General features: G+C 30.4%; 2 long non-coding RNA genes across 6 annotated transcripts; both read right to left on the bottom strand.

The window, feature by feature from the left end:
* Positions 1-2,556: 2,556 nt before the first annotated feature.
* LOC149054194 (uncharacterized) lies at positions 2,557-4,894 on the bottom strand. Of its 3 annotated transcripts, none has more exons than XR_016192320.1 (3): positions 4,819-4,837; positions 4,407-4,541; positions 2,557-3,684 (listed from the first exon to the last, which is right to left on the bottom strand). It is a non-coding gene; the product is annotated as an uncharacterized LOC149054194 (long non-coding RNA). The 3 variants fall into 3 exon arrangements; XR_016192319.1 differs by lacking the exon at positions 4,819-4,837 and adding an exon at positions 4,750-4,768; XR_016192318.1 differs by having other exon boundaries at positions 4,407-4,894.
* A 3,016-nt stretch (positions 4,895-7,910) lies between these two features.
* Positions 7,911-17,564, bottom strand: LOC149054193 (uncharacterized). 3 transcript variants are annotated; one of them, XR_016192332.1, is made up of 3 exons: positions 17,546-17,564; positions 9,747-9,881; positions 7,911-9,024 (listed from the first exon to the last, which is right to left on the bottom strand). It is a non-coding gene; the product is annotated as an uncharacterized LOC149054193 (long non-coding RNA). The 3 variants fall into 3 exon arrangements; XR_016192330.1 differs by lacking the exon at positions 17,546-17,564 and adding an exon at positions 10,090-10,223; XR_016192331.1 differs by lacking the exon at positions 17,546-17,564 and adding an exon at positions 10,159-10,177.
* Between the last annotated feature and the right edge of the window lie 2,649 nt (positions 17,565-20,213).

Below are 20,213 nucleotides of genomic sequence, written 5' to 3'. Positions count from 1 at the left end.
TTGAATTAACCCTTTAATTTCCATTTGTTTTTTTTTATTTCGTAAAGAAAGTAGGTAAATTAGATCATTGTTCCCATGTTTGATTTTTATTTTGTCATTTTTAAATTTCATCGAAGTCTGCAACTTATGCGATCTATTTTTTTCATACCAAATAGAAACGTATGTAGTAACTATACTAAATAGATTAGTATAGATTTTTACAGTATATATATACAAGAGGTGTCCCGCGAGGATTTACCCATGCGATATCTCACGAAATAATGGAGATATCGAAATTCTGGTTTTATAATAAAATTCACTGGGATAAGAATTACAATTATTTCATTTTTAAATTTATTTAAATTTGTTTTGAAATAATTAAATAAAAAATATATTTTTTAACTTTTTTACCAAAACATTAAAATAAACTAAAATATCTAATATATATTATATATATAGATATATATTCTCTAAGTCATATTACATAAGTTATAACCTAACCTAATGAATATTGGATAACATGATAATTTATGTGGATATGACGAGTGACAACTCATTATAAATATAAATCATTAATTATGTTTAAAATAAAAACCTCCGAAACATATAAAATGTATAGGTACTTGTGAATCTGTCTTCGGTATCGTCACGACGGTCCGACGGTGGTTTGAGAAAATGAGTTAATCGATAATAATAAGCCACTAAAATCTCAAAGATTTTCGTTTTATACGGATGGTAGGCGACAGAGCACCAGTCGTACGATTATTTGATGCTATGTAGACGTAATGCACTTCATAAAAATAAAGCGTTATTTATTTTCACCTAAATTTAATTGATGTTTTTGCGGTATGATATTATAAGTCATACAACGTTAGGTTTTTATTTAAAATGCGGCGTAATATTCGCGTATATTTCAACTAATCACGATATAACCAGACAGAGGGTGTTATATATACTAACCGCTTTAGTTGTCTTAGGTTGTCAAAATAATCAACAGCAATGAATAAAATGGAAGCGGCAGACCAAAATATAGTTGTTAGATATATTTAAGTAATTTTACTGATATCACAATACAATTTGTATAGAATTTATAAGAATTATCATAACTTTTGCTCTTGAATATGACGAAAATCACAAAAAGTACTTAACAATTGTCTATTTAATGGACCTAGCATATACATTTTAAAATTTTGGGAAACAAAAGTATTGATATTGCAACAATGAGTATTATTTTTATTTTTTGCGACTGCTTACACGATATGTAGCTAGAGAAATGGTTTGGTTCTCAACTTTGGTATGTTTTCTGGTAGTTATACCTACCTGTTGGTACATTTGAGAGGTTAAAATTTAATTAGCTCAATGTTTTGCTCGGCAATTGGTAAAAAGAAATAAAAATTATGTGGGCAAGTTGATGCTGCTTCGCTCAACATTATTTGTGACACAATGTTTGGTCACTGGTGAGTCACTGTAATAAATGTGCCAATAATGACTCACATAGTCACGTGTTTATTTAGGTGTTTTTATGGCTTTGTTATGGTTCTCAGTTTCACATTTAATTTTCTTGATATACAATTTTTACGAATAAAAATTTAGAAACTAGAATTACGAACACTATTATATCACACAATCATGAAATATGATTAGTGATTAATAGTAAACATATATACAAAGTATCCAGGCACTTGTTATGGATTGTCAAAATCATGAATACTGAAATGTTAAACCAATCTGACTGCAATATAGATAACGATTGCCTTTATTATATGTGTTCCATTATAATTCGAATATGGCTAACCTATGTCTATATTGGTGTGTTGTGTTAATATTATCTATTAACTAATTGGATTTATTTTGTTGCCTTGGATTCAGCGATATCGAATTTATCATTTGTTCCTAGTCTTTACAATTATTTGAAAAATAATAAAAACCATCAATACTTTGAGAAGCTATATCTCACAGACCAATAAACGAAAAATAAAAATTGTTAACACCTAAATTCACGAAAAAAATGATTTTATTAATTTATGATATTTTAATTATTTACTAACATTTGAAAATCAAAAGTTGATAGTGGTTTCACCAATAAATTTAAGGAGGAAGTAGTATATCATTCTGTAGTAACTATACATAAATATTCGATGTTTTTTATGATATAATCTTTTATAGGGCAAATGTTTTGATGCTAGACTTATAAATGGAAGTGTTCATTTTTTACATTTACTGGTTAGGTTAGGTTAACCTAACCTTGCTGTAACCGTTATTAAAGTTCGTACGATCCTCAAACATCATGAAGCGATGACCACATCATCAGCAATGAGGCTGGTCAGTCAAAGAGACAGGACCCGTTTCGAACATTAAATCTCTTGGGCGCAAACGAGCACAAAGTTCGTTTTTTCGATGTTTCGCTGCTGGGTTTCATTTGAGTCACCATAATCGATGACATAAATTTGAAATTAGAAATTATTGTATCCCATACATAATTTAGTACCCTATATATAGTATATACGCAATTAAACTATTAATTAGGACTATAATATATATAATATATTCAATTCACAATAAAAAAAAAAAACTAAATTTAATAATTTCAAACTATTATATTATTTATATTTTTAGATAAATTTTCATCCATATTTGTTTTAATTTAATTGTATTGATATAATACGTCATGTAAACTATATACTTAAGTAAATTATATTGTTACACACCTTAAACTTTAAAATAATTATTTAAATGCAAATAAAATAATTAAAAATACAATGTTATAATACATAATTCACTAATTTTTTTGAAAAAAAAAAAAAAAAAAAAATTGTTAGTGTGCTATTGTTATAGGTATATGCCTTGTATACCTATAACAATGGCTTATAAAAAAAAATACGATCGTTTATGTTAGAAATATTAAAATTTTTTTTTTAAATATTTTAAACGAACATTTATAAATACCATATTATGCACCTAGGTAAATTTATATTTTTTTAAATTAGATTGATTAAAACAAAAGTTATTTTATTTGTCAGAATGACAGATCTATCTGAGTGGGACACATTGTACATTGATATACTGAATTTGTAAAATCGCAAAATTAGAAACGAAAAAAAGGAAAATTTATGGTAAATATAAACAAAGGGGATCGCCTAAATATTATAATATGACATTGGACATTAATCGCATTAAAAACAGATATTAAGGTTAAGGCCCTGTAAATAAGGCCCATATACAGTTAGTTATAAGTGCTAATATCAGATGCAAATATGTCGCTATACTACAGTAGTTTACAAGTCGGTTACTGTGATGATGGATGGTATTAAATTCGAATTCAATGAAATTATATATTAATATCATTGTATACGAAAAGCAATTCTGAGCGGAGACGTTTTGTCAGTCTAGGACATTTTATACTATTTTAATTATTACGTTGTTATTATTAATGTCTTGTTCGGATATTTGGGTATGTTCGGCATTCGGTGAGGATGTGGCTGATGGTGACTTGGACACCACATGATGGGCACATTGGAGGTTCTTCCTTGGCCATCAAGAAGCTGTGAGAAATGATATGTACGATGATAATGGGAAGGTTGATTGCAGTTTTGGCGGCAAGGTCAGCGAGTTCATTTCCTTTTATGGCTGAGTGTCCGGGAATCCAGAAGATGTGACAGAATTAGCTACTTACATGGAACATTTTTTTAAATGTTCAATCCTTAGCTATAATAGTCAATAATAATCAATTTAATAATTTGTAAATTTTTAGTTAGTAAATTTAGTAAATATTTGAACTTAAAACGGTTATGAAAAAAAGTGCATATGTATTTTAATATTTTCCAACTGCAATTATATAAATTTATGGGGAACCATATATTAATTTTTCAAGTTTTTTGACCTAGTGAATATAATTTTTTTGACATAAATTTATAGTCTATAGAATAAAAAATTAATCAAATTTCATCAAATGTCTATAAATAGCTTAAAAAGAACTGAAATATTTTTAAAGTTTTATCAAGTATATAAATCGATAAAATAAACATACGGTGTACATTTTTACAGTTATTTGTTTTTGAACAACGACAAAATAAGAATATTGGTACGAGAAAAATTGAGCAAATATCCAATGTTGAAATTGAAATGCTCATAACAATTTAATTTGACTTTCCGGTAGACATTTTTTATTTGATAAAAGTACACAAATTATGAAGAATCTCGTGTTGAATTTTCAAATCTTAGACTTCAAAAGATAAATTTTATGAATTTATAACTCAAAATAAATTGCAAAGATTTCTTTAAATTTGGAGTTCAATGTTATGAATTTAATAACCTTCAACCACAATGCGTTGTGTGTGGAGAAATTTTAGATATTTCTATATGAAATACTCAAATGTAAAAAATTTGTCAACGTATCAAAGGATATAGAAAGACAAAAGAATACTCACAAGATTGTGCATAAAAACACTTTGAGCTGTTGTAATTTCCAATTTTGAACTGACCGGGTTTTTAAATTTTAATTTGTAAAAGCTGTATGTTAGGCTCTTGTGTTTAATGAAAACAACGGTGAATCACACACAGCCCTAAAAACACGTAAACAAATATGTGAGTCATTACTCATTACTCATTATTGTTGGTTATTTTATTTTTTTGTAGCATTAAAACTCATGTGCAAACCATATGTGAATTGATGGAAAACAAAGTGGTTATGTGGGGAATAATAATTTATATTTTGTAAATAAAATGATTGATATCAGTGACAGGTGCCTAGCTTAATATAATACTGTATACCTAGGTATATTATGGTAATAATAATAATATAATAGCATAGAATATTGACGGCGGTTTCCTGTTGTATACCATAATATCGGGCCACCGCGGCGACTCACGTCTCACGGCGATTCGAATCGAAAAGTAATAAATCGAAACTCGACGTCTCGCGAGTGATATCACGGTATTGTTGATATTAATTAAACGTCAACAATTTTTCGCTAATGGTATTTACACTAAATTGTTTGTTCGCATTTCAACGTATAGTATGCATGTACAGTAGGTACCTATATCTATACCTACACATATTCATTATTAATTAAAAACCTCGAGTTTTTTTATTGTTTAACGTTCGTATAATAATTTTACCATGCTAAATCAATTTGTAATTTTAATTTGTTGTGATTTAGTTGTGAACTAGTATCTATCTGAACGTAAAATAAATTTAACTGACAATGTGTAAACTGGCTTTCATTAAACTCAGTATATAAATGATACATTTTTTGCAATTTTAAACATTATGATTTAACAATGCATTTTTTTGCATTTTACTATGGTGTACGCATCTTGTATGCGATTATATCATTTAATTTATGTATATATGTATATATTATGAAAGTAGTTTGAATTAACCCTTTAATTTCCATTTGTTTTTTTTTATTTCGTAAAGAAAGTAGGTAAATTAGATCATTGTTCCCATGTTTGATTTTTATTTTGTCATTTTTAAATTTCATCGAAGTCTGCAACTTATGCGATCTATTTTTTTCATACCAAATAGAAACGTATGTAGTAACTATACTAAATAGATTAGTATAGATTTTTACAGTATATATATACAAGAGGTGTCCCGCGAGGATTTACCCATGCGATATCTCACGAAATAATGGAGATATCGAAATTCTGGTTTTATAATAAAATTCACTGGGATAAGAATTACAATTATTTCATTTTTAAATTTATTTAAATTTGTTTTGAAATAATTAAATAAAAAATATATTTTTTAACTTTTTTACCAAAACATTAAAATAAACTAAAATATCTAATATATATTATATATATAGATATATATTCTCTAAGTCATATTACATAAGTTATAACCTAACCTAATGAATATTGGATAACATGATAATTTATGTGGATATGACGAGTGACAACTCATTATAAATATAAATCATTAATTATGTTTAAAATAAAAACCTCCGAAACATATAAAATGTATAGGTACTTGTGAATCTGTCTTCGGTATCGTCACGACGGTCCGACGGTGGTTTGAGAAAATGAGTTAATCGATAATAATAAGCCACTAAAATCTCAAAGATTTTCGTTTTATACGGATGGTAGGCGACAGAGCACCAGTCGTACGATTATTTGATGCTATGTAGACGTAATGCACTTCATAAAAATAAAGCGTTATTTATTTTCACCTAAATTTAATTGATGTTTTTGCGGTATGATATTATAAGTCATACAACGTTAGGTTTTTATTTAAAATGCGGCGTAATATTCGCGTATATTTCAACTAATCACGATATAACCAGACAGAGGGTGTTATATATACTAACCGCTTTAGTTGTCTTAGGTTGTCAAAATAATCAACAGCAATGAATAAAATGGAAGCGGCAGACCAAAATATAGTTGTTAGATATATTTAAGTAATTTTACTGATATCACAATACAATTTGTATAGAATTTATAAGAATTATCATAACTTTTGCTCTTGAATATGACGAAAATCACAAAAAGTACTTAACAATTGTCTATTTAATGGACCTAGCATATACATTTTAAAATTTTGGGAAACAAAAGTATTGATATTGCAACAATGAGTATTATTTTTATTTTTTGCGACTGCTTACACGATATGTAGCTAGAGAAATGGTTTGGTTCTCAACTTTGGTATGTTTTCTGGTAGTTATACCTACCTGTTGGTACATTTGAGAGGTTAAAATTTAATTAGCTCAATGTTTTGCTCGGCAATTGGTAAAAAGAAATAAAAATTATGTGGGCAAGTTGATGCTGCTTCGCTCAACATTATTTGTGACACAATGTTTGGTCACTGGTGAGTCACTGTAATAAATGTGCCAATAATGACTCACATAGTCACGTGTTTATTTAGGTGTTTTTATGGCTTTGTTATGGTTCTCAGTTTCACATTTAATTTTCTTGATATACAATTTTTACGAATAAAAATTTAGAAACTAGAATTACGAACACTATTATATCACACAATCATGAAATATGATTAGTGATTAATAGTAAACATATATACAAAGTATCCAGGCACTTGTTATGGATTGTCAAAATCATGAATACTGAAATGTTAAACCAATCTGACTGCAATATAGATAACGATTGCCTTTATTATATGTGTTCCATTATAATTCGAATATGGCTAACCTATGTCTATATTGGTGTGTTGTGTTAATATTATCTATTAACTAATTGGATTTATTTTGTTGCCTTGGATTCAGCGATATCGAATTTATCATTTGTTCCTAGTCTTTACAATTATTTGAAAAATAATAAAAACCATCAATACTTTGAGAAGCTATATCTCACAGACCAATAAACGAAAAATAAAAATTGTTAACACCTAAATTCACGAAAAAAATGATTTTATTAATTTATGATATTTTAATTATTTACTAACATTTGAAAATCAAAAGTTGATAGTGGTTTCACCAATAAATTTAAGGAGGAAGTAGTATATCATTCTGTAGTAACTATACATAAATATTCGATGTTTTTTATGATATAATCTTTTATAGGGCAAATGTTTTGATGCTAGACTTATAAATGGAAGTGTTCATTTTTTACATTTACTGGTTAGGTTAGGTTAACCTAACCTTGCTGTAACCGTTATTAAAGTTCGTACGATCCTCAAACATCATGAAGCGATGACCACATCATCAGCAATGAGGCTGGTCAGTCAAAGAGACAGGACCCGTTTCGAACATTAAATCTCTTGGGCGCAAACGAGCACAAAGTTCGTTTTTTCGATGTTTCGCTGCTGGGTTTCATTTGAGTCACCATAATCGATGACATAAATTTGAAATTAGAAATTATTGTATCCCATACATAATTTAGTACCCTATATATAGTATATACGCAATAATTAAACTATTAATTAGGACTATAATATATATAATATATTCAATTCACAATAAAAAAAAAAAACTAAATTTAATAATTTCAAACTATTATATTATTTATATTTTTAGATAAATTTTCATCCATATTTGTTTTAATTTAATTGTATTGATATAATACGTCATGTAAACTATATACTTAAGTAAATTATATTGTTACACACCTTAAACTTTAAAATAATTATTTAAATGCAAATAAAATAATTAAAAATACAATGTTATAATACATAATTCACTAATTTTTTTGAAAAAAAAAAAAAAAAAAAAATTGTAAGTGTGCTATTGTTATAGGTATATGCCTTGTATACCTATAACAATGGCTTATAAAAAAAAATACGATCGTTTATGTTAGAAATATTAAAATTTTTTTTTTAAATATTTTAAACGAACATTTATAAATACCATATTATGCACCTAGGTAAATTTATATTTTTTTAAATTAGATTGATTAAAACAAAAGTTATTTTATTTGTCAGAATGACAGATCTATCTGAGTGGGACACATTGTACATTGATATACTGAATTTGTAAAATCGCAAAATAAGAAACGAAAAAAAGGAAAATTTATGGTAAATATAAACAAAGGGGATCGCCTAAATATTATAATATGACATTGGACATTAATCGCATTAAAAACAGATATTAAGGTTAAGGCCCATATACAGTTAGTTATAAGTGCTAATACCAGATGCAAATATGTCGCTCTACTACAGTAGTTTACAAGTCGGTTACTGTGATGATGGATGGTATTAAATTCGAATTCAATGAAATTATATATTAATATCATTGTATACGAAAAGCAATTCTGAGCGGAGACGTTTTGTCAGTCTAGGACATTTTATACTATTTTAATTATTACGTTGTTATTATTAATGTCTTGTTCGGATATTTTGGTATGTTCGGCATTCGGTGAGGATGTGGCTGATGGTGACTTGGACACCACATGATGGGCACATTGGAGGTTCTTCCTTGGCCATTAAGAAGCTGTGAGAAATGATATGTACGATGATAATGAGAAGGTTGATTGCAGTTTTGGCGGCAAGGTCAGCGAGTTCATTTCCTTTTATGGCTGAGTGTCCGGGAATCCAGAAGATGTGACAGAATTAGCTACTTACATGGAACATTTTTTTAAATGTTCAATCCTTAGCTATAATAATCAATAATAATCAATTTAATAATTTGTAAATTTTTAGTTAGTAAATTTAGCAAATATTTGAACTTTAAACGGTTATGAAAAAAAGTGCATATGTATTTTAATATTTTCCAACTGCAATTATATAAATTTATGGGGAGCCATATATTAATTTTTCAAGTTTTTTGACCTAGTGAATATAATTTTTTTGACATAAATTTATAGTCTATAGAATAAAAAATTAATCAAATTTCATCAAATGTCTATACATAGCTTAAAAAGAACTGAAATATTTTTAAAGTTTTATCAAGTATATAAATCGATAAAATAAACATACGGTGTACATTTTTACAGTTATTTGTTTTGGAACAACGACAAAATAAGAATATTGGTACGAGAAAAATTGAGCAAATATCCAATGTTGAAATTGAAATGCTCATAAAAATTTAATTTGACTTTCCGGTAGACATTTTTTATTTGATAAAAGTACACAAATTATGAAGAATCTCGTGTTGAATTTTCAAATCTTAGACTTCAAAAGATAAATTTTATGAATTTATAACTCAAAATAAATTGCAAAGATTTCTTTAAATTTGGAGTTCAATGTTATGAATTTAATAACCTTCAACCACAATGCGTTGTGTGTGGAGAAATTTTAGATATTTCTATATGAAATACTCAAATGTAAAAAATTTGTCAACGTATCAAAGGATATAGAAAGACAAAAGAATACTCACAAGATTGTGCATAAAAACACTTTGAGCTGTTGTCATTTCCAATTTTGAACTGACCGGGTTTTTAAATTTTAATTTGTAAAAGCTGTATGTTAGGCTCTTGTGTTTAATGAAAACAACGGTGAATCACACACAGCCCTAAAAACACGTAAACAAATATGTGAGTCATTACTCATTACTCATTTTTGTTGGTTATTTTATTTTTTTGTAGCATTAAAACTCATGTGCAAACCATATGTGAATTGATGGAAAACAAAGTGGTTATGTGGGGAATAATAATTTATATTTTGTAAATAAAATGATTGATATCAGTGACAGGTGCCTAGCTTAATATAATACTGTATACCTAGGTATATTATGGTAATAATAATAATATAATAGCATAGAATATTGACGGCGGTTTCCTGTTGTATACCATAATATCGGGCCACCGCGGCGACTCACGTCTCACGGCGATTCGAATCGAAAAGTAATAAATCGAAATGCGTCGTCTCGCGAGTGCTCATATATATTAAACGCGTGTAAATATATATATATATATAATTGTATATAAATATGTGATAGGTGTTCGAGCAATCGGATAAACCACACGACGATCACTTCACGGACGGACGAGCGGGGACGACGATAGCGAACCGAGTAAATAAAATGACGTAAATCTAAAACGCGACGGCTTCTTTTTTCCCATTCCGCGGACCACCCCGCCACAGCACCAGTGGCGCGGTACACTCTCCCCCACGGAATCGGTTGCCGTGTGTGTGTGTGTGTGTGTGTGTGTGTGTGTGTGTGTGTGTGTGTGTGTGTGTGTGTGTGTGTGTGTGTGTGTGTGTGTGTTTGCGCGTGCGTGAGCGCTCTCCGAGGTAAAGTAGAACGCAATGTAAATTAACGGGACACGCGAATTACTATTCCAGATGAGTCGGTGGCGTCTCTCGTACACTCTCTCCGCAGGGCAGCCGGTTCGTATACTTTTCACGACCACCCACCAACCCACCACCCATTCCACTCGCCGTCGACGCTTCGGATGCTGCACCGCGCGTATCACGCCCGCGCCTGTCTGTCTGCGCTGCTGCACTCGATTCGTCCTTCGACGTCTGTGTCCCGTCACATTTCGTCGACCGTTGTTTACCCGAAACCGCGAGCGAGCTGTACACACACACACACACACACACGCGCGCGCGCTTATGTATAAGCCAAACAGTACGTCATATTGTTATCTCCGACTGAGGTTTTAAATACTATATAAATCCGGAAAATACAAAAACGAAGACGTAGTCGGCAGAGGCGGTGAACATGACGAGGACCGCGTCCCCACAACAATTGTGGGCGTGTGTCGCGCTCTCCCCAGTCTCTCTGCCCTCTCTCACTCTCTCTCTCTCTCTCTCTCTCTCTGTGTCTTTCTCTATGTCTCTGTCTCTTTCTCTCGTCGGCAATCGAGTGGAGCCTGCGACGACCGCGTTATTTCGCTTAATGGATCTGTCAAAAAATCGTCTATTACACCTTTAACGCACACGCACCACCCGCCGACAACACCCGCACACGCACGGGGAATACGGTCGACACACGCCACCTGTGGGTCGTCTCCGCAGCAGCCCCGCCGCCGTCGCATATACGCGTATAATAATAATATACTCTACTAAGAAACATCTTTTGCCCACCCTCCTACCCCCCCACCCTTTACCACGATTCCGCAACGCCGTCGTCGTCCCTCTCGGAAAGTACTCACAGCCTGCAGGGCACCGTCGTCAACACCCTCCGAATAAGGCTATATTATTCGCGAACGATTCAATTCCCGACGAGAACTAACCTACCGAGTTCCCGTTTCCTATATTTATCCAACACACACTCTCCTCCGCTCACCCTCGTTAACATCGTATCAACGCCCACCCTCCCTCCATCCAACAATGTCGGTCGGTCTCCTCATACACTGTACCTTACCCCTCGACACCATGCGGTACACGTGATGCCGTCGGTTATATTATTATTGTTGTTATTATTATAATTATATTGCGTGATGTGCGTCTGCAGTATAACGCGGTCCATCAAAATAGTAGATGGGTTACCTAGGTATCTACAATAGGCTTGTGGTCTCTGACATTCGAACACAGCCCTGCGTCACCATTTTCCGATTGGATAACCGTCAAAACACCATAACCGAAATCGTACCGGAGCCATGCCGAACTGCAGTTAGGTTTACACGAATATTAATTATATTCTATAAAATCGTATTGGTTATTTGAACCTGCAAGATTATTAGAATGATATTATGGTATATACCTATACGGTTAGGTGACAGCGTGTCACGCAGTCATATTTTACGCGTATATATACATAGCTGCAAGTGATTCCCGCGATTTAAGGTACGCTGCAATTTTTTTTTTTTCGTAATTATCTACTCAAATGCGCTCATACGTTGTACTGATAAATATAATATATTACCTACAGTCGCTTGTCTTGACTGAACAAAATAAAATGCATGTTATTCAACAATGCAATACCATTATTATTATGTGTTGAATAAAGTATTTTGATATCAACAATTTTTTTCTTGTGAACAAATTATTGTAGCCACATTGAAATATTACAACCATTTCCGTTAGATGTTCAATCAGTTTCTGACCTTACGCCCATCATTTGACAGCAATATGTATAACATTAAATTGTGTTATGTGCGCAGTGCACTTCAATGTGATTATAATATTATTATTTAAACTTTTAATATAAAGTTACATGAATTAATTACCTAGTTGGCACATTTTTAACATATTGATATAGAATGAATTTGATCGAAGGCGAGGAAGACACAACGAGTCGTGTGATCTAATTAATTTTAATTGTTGTGTAAAATTATATGAAAATTAGCAACTAACTACTATATACCTCTACATATTTTATGAAAAAAAAATTCTGATTTACAACAGTTATGATTTGGATAGTAATTATTATGTTTTAACTTTCAATTCGACGGTTCCAGCTGTTATTCATTATAGTCATTACTCACTATTTATTACTACCTGTTGTCATATTATGATGTATAAAAAAATAATTACTACCTGTTAACAAAGGTCAATATTATGCTTGGTTACTTAAACGGATAAAATAATATAATGTGATACATATTTAATATTTAATTCGATTCTTTAGATTGTTGTGTTTGAAAATCATGATGAATTATAATTTTAAAATCGATAAATTGTATTTCAATCGCTTCCAATAAAAATTATGTGGATAAGTGGTAAAATGATGTTATTTAAAATACCTACCTGATTGTTAACACAATGCGCTAATCAAACATTTAATATTGAAGTACAATAATTATCACTGTAGAGCTTGTTAAGAATACATACAATGAAATTTTAATTCGATTATTATCCATTTAAAGTACACAATAAGATATTATAAAACCAGCGACAACTGAAGTTAATATTTTCAAGTTAGTTATAGGTAATAATTATATTTGATTGATTTTTTTTTTCGATAAAACGCTACGATTTTCTGCGCGCTGTTGTAAACGTTTTCAGTTAACCAATTCCTTAGATAATATACAGAATTACATTATTTTCGAGCTGTTATACTATGTTAAATAGTTTCAGTTGACGTTGACCGTAAAATCCAATGTTGAAAGATACACGGATTTTGTGTAGGACCGTTTAATTGAAATGGACGTCACCGTTGTAAATTTACAGGAAAAAAAAGAATAATAATGTCACCCTAGGGACAGACCCGGTTCAATGTTTCAAAGCTATTTCGGACTTCTTTGAAAGCTCGCCGATTCCATGTCTGGTTATAGTGACAAAATGGACTAAACAATAAATGATTGTATTCGTTTTAATAGCCCCTAGAAAAGTTAAGCTCGTAGAAAGCCAATAGCTATTGTATTAAATTTAACCCTAATGTGCGTGCACACCGATGTTGTAATGTATCCTGTGTCGTCGTCGTCGTCGTTCTGTATGTGTGTGTGTGTGTGTGTGTGTGTGTGTGTGTGTGTGTGTGTGTGTGTGTGTGTGTGTGTGTGTGTGTGTGTGTGTGTGTGTGTGTGTGTGTGTGTGTGTGTGTGTGTGTGTGTGTGTGTGTGTGTGTGTGTGTGTGTGTGTGTGTGTGTGTGTGTGTGTGTGTGTGTGTGTGTGTGTGTGTGTGTGTGTGTGTGTGTGTGTGTGTGTGTGTGTGTGTGTGTGTGTGTGTGTGTGTGTGTGTGTGTGTGTGTGTGTGTGTGTGTGTGTGTGTGTGTGTGTGTGTGTGTGTGTGTGTGTGTGTGTGTGTGTGTGTGTGTGTGTGTGTGTGTGTGTGTGTGTGTGTGTGTGTGTGTGTGTGTGTGTGTGTGTGTGTGTGTGTGTGTGTGTGTGTGTGTGTGTGTGTGTGTGTGTGTGTGTGTGTGTGTGTGTGTGTGTGTGTGTGTGTGTGTGTGTGTGTGTGTGTGTGTGTGTGTGTGTGTGTGTGTGTGTGTGTGTGTGTGTGTGTGTGTGTGTGTGTGTGTGTGTGTGTGTGTGTGTGTGTGTGTGTGTGTGTGTGTGTGTGTGTGTGTGTGTGTGTGTGTGTGTGTGTGTGTGTGTGTGTGTGTGTGTGTGTGTGTGTGTGTGTGTGTGTGTGTGTGTGTGTGTGTGTGTGTGTGTGTGTGTGTGTGTGTGTGTGTGTGTGTGTGTGTGTGTGTGTGTGTGTGTGTGTGTGTGTGTGTGTGTGTGTGTGTGTGTGTGTGTGTGTGTGTGTGTGTGTGTGTGTGTGTGTGTGTGTGTGTGTGTGTGTGTGTGTGTGTGTGTGTGTGTGTGTGTGTGTGTGTGTGTGTGTGTGTGTGTGTGTGTGTGTGTATGCGCCTCTGTACAACGATCAAACGATCATTATTTTTTTAAGACAATCTAAACGATCTGAATGTTTTATGACATATTTTCGTACATTGCATTGCATTATTGATTTTTATTACGTAGTAAAATACTATTATAAACAATTAAATAACACTGTATTTAAAAGATAATATGAGTCGAACATTCGCGAAATCCGAACATAATCCGTGTTTATAAGAGTAATGACAAAATTGTGAGCCCAATGTCAATACCAATTTACTAAACAATATTTCACTCTGTTTTGGAAATATAATAATAATTATAAAAATAATCCCAACCCTTTGGCAGTAACTTTGACAGTCTTTAGATGCTAAGCTAAGATCTTGAATTTAATAATATACATTTAACTTGATCATCTACATCATTGACGTAAGATACAGACAAATATATATATATATATATACATGAAAAATAAATAAAAATTCAACCTTAAGAAACTACTGCATTGATTTCTACGATGAAACATTATAATAATAATCGTGATGATAACGATGAGTTGAAAATCACAATAATAATGACACATTTAAACAATGGAAAATGAGAAAATATATACAGGGTGATTCTTTTATCAAACAACACTCATTATTTCAAAAACTATTGAATTTTTTCAAATTTTTTTCAAAATTTTGGAACCATCTTGTTCTAGAACTATATATTTTTTAAATATTTTCACCCTTATATTTATCAGGCTAACCATTATCAACTTTTGATTTTCAAATGACAACCTATACTTAAAATTTGATAAACTAAAAAGGCTATTTTTTCAATGAATTTTCACGTTTAAATTTTCATTTTTCGTCAATTCGTTTACAAGATATAGCCTCCCAAAGTTGGGTGGTTTTGGGTGGTGTTTGTGTGTTATAGGTGTATGTTAGGTGGTATTTACACACAAACACCATATAAGTGTTGTTTGATAAAAGAATCACCCTGTACACAAAAGTGAAAGAATTTCTAAGCGAATATTTAAATGATTGCATGACTGCAGATACTATGTATTTCTATTTAAACTAGACTTTTTGTCGTCATATAACCACCATTGATTAACAAAAGCGTGAGAACGTACTTGCATATTATTATCATTTATCATAGCACACTTCTATGACCAATGAAATGATATTAAAAAGCTTATAAATTTATTTTTATATTAAATTGTAATATCTAACAATTATTTCAAATGTTGTTAATTAAAAAAAAAAAACATATATGCATGTATTGCGAAATAAATCGTACTGGAAGTGCATTGTTTTTCTGTAAAATCTTTTTAGTGCCCCCCTCATCTTATCATCACCACACTCATAATTTATCATAATAAATTAATAACCATATTATAATTTAATGTTAAAATCCCATTAATAGAAAGAAAAAAAATAGATAAAAAATAAAAAAAGTCAATAATTTATTAAGACCCATTTTGTTTTATTTCATTCAAAGGGATGTTGAATACATTTATATTGTATACTCACGAGTAAAAATTAATCAATATTCATTATAAATTTGGTTAGCTTTTGGTGATTCATTTTTTTCATAGAATATGTTCAAACTAATTTGTAGTTGAATGCTTTCTGAAAATTATGAGCCAGTTTGAACAGTGACTTACTCATTGTTAGCAGCTCATCTCTACACTTTTTTAATAACAGCCAGCAGGACCATTTATTATTAAATTTCTAGTGTCTGTAAAAACAATTTTAAAGCATTGCTTTTTTAATGTTGGAATATTTAGTATTTTTTCTAATATAGTTTGTTCTATTAGTTGAGCCGAGTCAGTTACAGTTAATCACGTTTAAAATTAATTTACTATAATTCTGGTAAAATTATTATCACTAGAAGTAATTACAGTTATTTTATTTTAGGAAGTATTCAGTGGCGCAATTTGGCTATGTGTTTTTGATGGGGGGGGGGGGGATAAAATGTTTAACATTTTACCTATACCCCCCCCCCCATAAAAAAAATCAAAAGTATTTATTATAAGCACCTTTCAGAATTCAGAGCAATATATTTATGTGCACATGAGACATGGAATAAATTTCGATTAATTGTACAAATCGATAAGTTATTTTTAGTTCAATAGGACTACGAAAAAATAGTAGGATAGGATAAGATAGGATAGATATGACAATAGTCTTTAATCTAGATAAAATAATCTGATAATCATCGAGCGTCGTCAAACCACGATAAAATAATACTTACTGCTCGGGGTTTATTTTTGTACCACTACACAATGCATAAACAAACTCAAAACATGCACAAAACATATTGCAATAGTGTCATAGTGATACTTATAAACTTGCGTGGCTGCATTTAAAACGAACTAGGTACGAAGTATTTATGTACAACTAGCATAAAAGATTTGTTTTTTTTTTATTATTTCTATAAAGTATAAAATATAGACTATTTATTTTATAATAATATTAATTCGCCAAGGTATTAGATTTCAATATTTATACATAAAAAAAAAAAAAAATATTATTAGATAAAGAAGTACATAGGTGAATGTAGTTAACCAGTCTTCAAAAAAAAAAGTCATGGGGGATACGAAACCCAAATCCCCCCCCCCGTAATTACGCCACTGGAAGTATTTAAATTCGTAAATTATTTGATCTTTTTTATTTTATTTTTAATTGAAATTACTTCAATTATCTACCGACATAAATAATTACCGAAATGCGCATTATGGATCTACAAAATATATGCCACTGAATAGGACTATTTGAAAATGTGAAATTGTATAGTTCAAAATAATAATAATATTATTTTATACCTCCGTTAAAGTAAACGATATCGTAATATTTTGAGTTAATTTTAATAACGCTAAAAGTTACGCTTTAATGTTCAACATGGGATGAACTTGCTACAAGTTTGTTTCTTAGACTTCAAAGAAGAGAGTAATATGGTCCAATATTCTTTAGTGTCTCTTAATGTCTTTATGGTTAATGATCAACAACGAACGACAAAATGTAAATGTATAGTCACCTTAGGTATTGTTGATCCTTATAACGAATATAATTTTAGATTTAAAGCTCAAAATATTTCTTCAATAGCATAGGCGAATCATCTAGGACGTTATGAAGGTATATTGACCATCTAGACTGGCTGCTCCTGCAGTTCTAAAACAATATATAATAATATTATGCATCTAATAAGATAATTTGTAATTTCATAAAATCAATTTAATTTTCATTAATAACGATATCTGTGAAATGCTATAGGAATCAATATTATTGATCGAGTAGGATGTTTGGCTACTAGATGATAGATAGGTACTCACTACCATGCTGTCACTTGTCACTTAAAAATTACTGTTTACAGATATTTGTACGCAACTCCTACAAAACGATTGTGCCTCTTTTCACTGTCTTAACACTAACATAATCCTTTGACTCGATGTGTTTGAATAGAAAAATGGTTAGATTAGTTGGTTACATAATATAGCAACAAGTTTTTTTTTAATAGTTTTATTTCAAGGCAAAACCTTAAATATACCTATAGAAACTCACTACTCTCTCTTCTTCGCAGATGTTTGGCTTCATTACTACAGCCGCGTATTGCTCTCAATCTTCAGAGACTAAAGGGATTAAAAGCCAAACGAACCACCGACGGTAGGGGATTGTCCCTACTTAGAATTAATAACACTTCCTTTGTCTACTTGGTCTACATTTCGCCTGCATGCGCCACAAGGAATTTTTAACTATTTACGCAAAACTGAGTGCATTACACACGCTCAAGCGCTCATTACAAATGTGCGGTGAATATTAATGTGATTCGTTGTGCAAGTTCTGACAGTGTTGGGGTCCACGATGTGTATTATACTTGAAAGTTGAACTTAGGTACTCCGAAGAGATATTTTGTTAATTAAATGAGATTCAATACAGATGAAACTTAATGCCGGGATTAATTTTTAATACGGTTAATTGAAGCACTTAACAACATTTAACGCGGAAACAGATGAAGTTAATCAAATGTAATATTTATATTGGCGGGTAAATTTTTAATTACATTTAATTCGATATTTTTGGTATTTTATACACCTAAGTTTTATTTACAAATTTATTTGAAACTGGTAAGGGCCGTAAAATTGACAGCCATTAAAAAATAATAATTAAATGAAATATTATAAATAAAATAAAAATAAAAATAAAAATTTATTTTGTGTTACCATTAAGAATACAATCCATACTTTATTACGTCGGTACTTATCGAAATCACTATAGCTGTTGAATATCTATAAGTCTGTTTACTTTTAAAACATTTATGCGATTTTCATTAAAAATATTCTTGGAATACATTAAAAAAGACATTTCATAATAGGTTGATTCTGAAAATATTTTTTAATGTTTTACAAGAATATATTATAACAATCCATAAGTAATTATTATAAAACGGAAATACGCGAGTTCGTCAGTTTCAATCTCACCAGTTGTACGTACCAGTACGTCAGTTTCAATCAATTATTATTAAACGTTAAGAAAAGATGATTAATAAAAACATTAATGATAAATATTTAAATATATATACAATCAATTTCGTAAATTAATATAGTTTAAAATACGGTTTATAAATATTTATTGATAAATCACAAGATCAAATTAACTAACATTCAAGTTCTACCTACCGAAATATTAATATATTTATTTTAGAAAAATAATCCATTCAAAATAAACAACAAATTTACTTATGAGATAATATTTAAATAGTGTTTTCTCTCAATGAAAATTGTTAAGTTTTAGCGTAGGTGGTGCCTAATAAATTAACCTTTTTAAAACTTTAATTTACATAATATTGATTTTGTTGTTATTATTATACTTTAAGTTTCTACATAATATTATTGTTATTATTACTGTAGTCATAGTCATTTATATATTATATTATAAAATAGTTAGGCTCACCCCTTTTTTTTATTAGGTACTTAATTTATTATTACAAAAGATTTTTTTTTGCTTAGTTAATAGTTGTTTTCAACTCTTAAGTTAATTTAATTTAAGTCCACACGACATTATTTGTTATGATTTCAATTAAAAGTTTTGTAAGTTATTATAATAATTTGACATGACTACATATTATAGTTGTTAACTCTGATTCCAAACAGTGATCGTTTCATCTACTCAAACATTAATATTACAGTTCATATTATATTTTGTTTATTTATATCTGTATTTATTAATTTAGTGTTCACAACCTACTACCTAAATATTAATAATACATCAAAATTAACAATCAACACCTCACCTATAATGTGATATGGGATTGTTAGCTGAAGTCTAGTGTACAAATAATTAACAATCGATTAAAAAATACATAATAATAGCCATCGAAAAAGATCAAACCAAAACAAAATATAATATTTAGTAATTAATAACAATATGTAGGTGGTAATCACGGAAATATTGATAATGTAATAGTTCAGGACACGATTAATTTTATTAGGTATTTTTTGTTGTTCAATTTGAATTTTTACGAAATAAATTGGTAAATAAAACAAAATATTTAGCATTTTATGTGCTAATTATAAATATAATAATAAAATAATGCTTTTTTCAAAATGCTAAATGGTATGCAAATGTATACGTATAGCGTATTATAGGAAATTTATAGTATTCGAACAGAAACAATAATCTTACCTACTTATGAATATTGAATATAT

This window comes from Diuraphis noxia, unplaced genomic scaffold, assembly GCF_037042655.1.
Source record: "Diuraphis noxia isolate RWA-SAM2 unplaced genomic scaffold, SU_Dnox_SAM2 contig0009, whole genome shotgun sequence".
NCBI lineage: Eukaryota > Metazoa > Arthropoda > Insecta > Hemiptera > Aphididae > Diuraphis > Diuraphis noxia.
The sequence above is the reverse complement of the archived record's forward strand: the minus strand, read 5'-3'. Positions and strand labels throughout refer to the sequence as shown.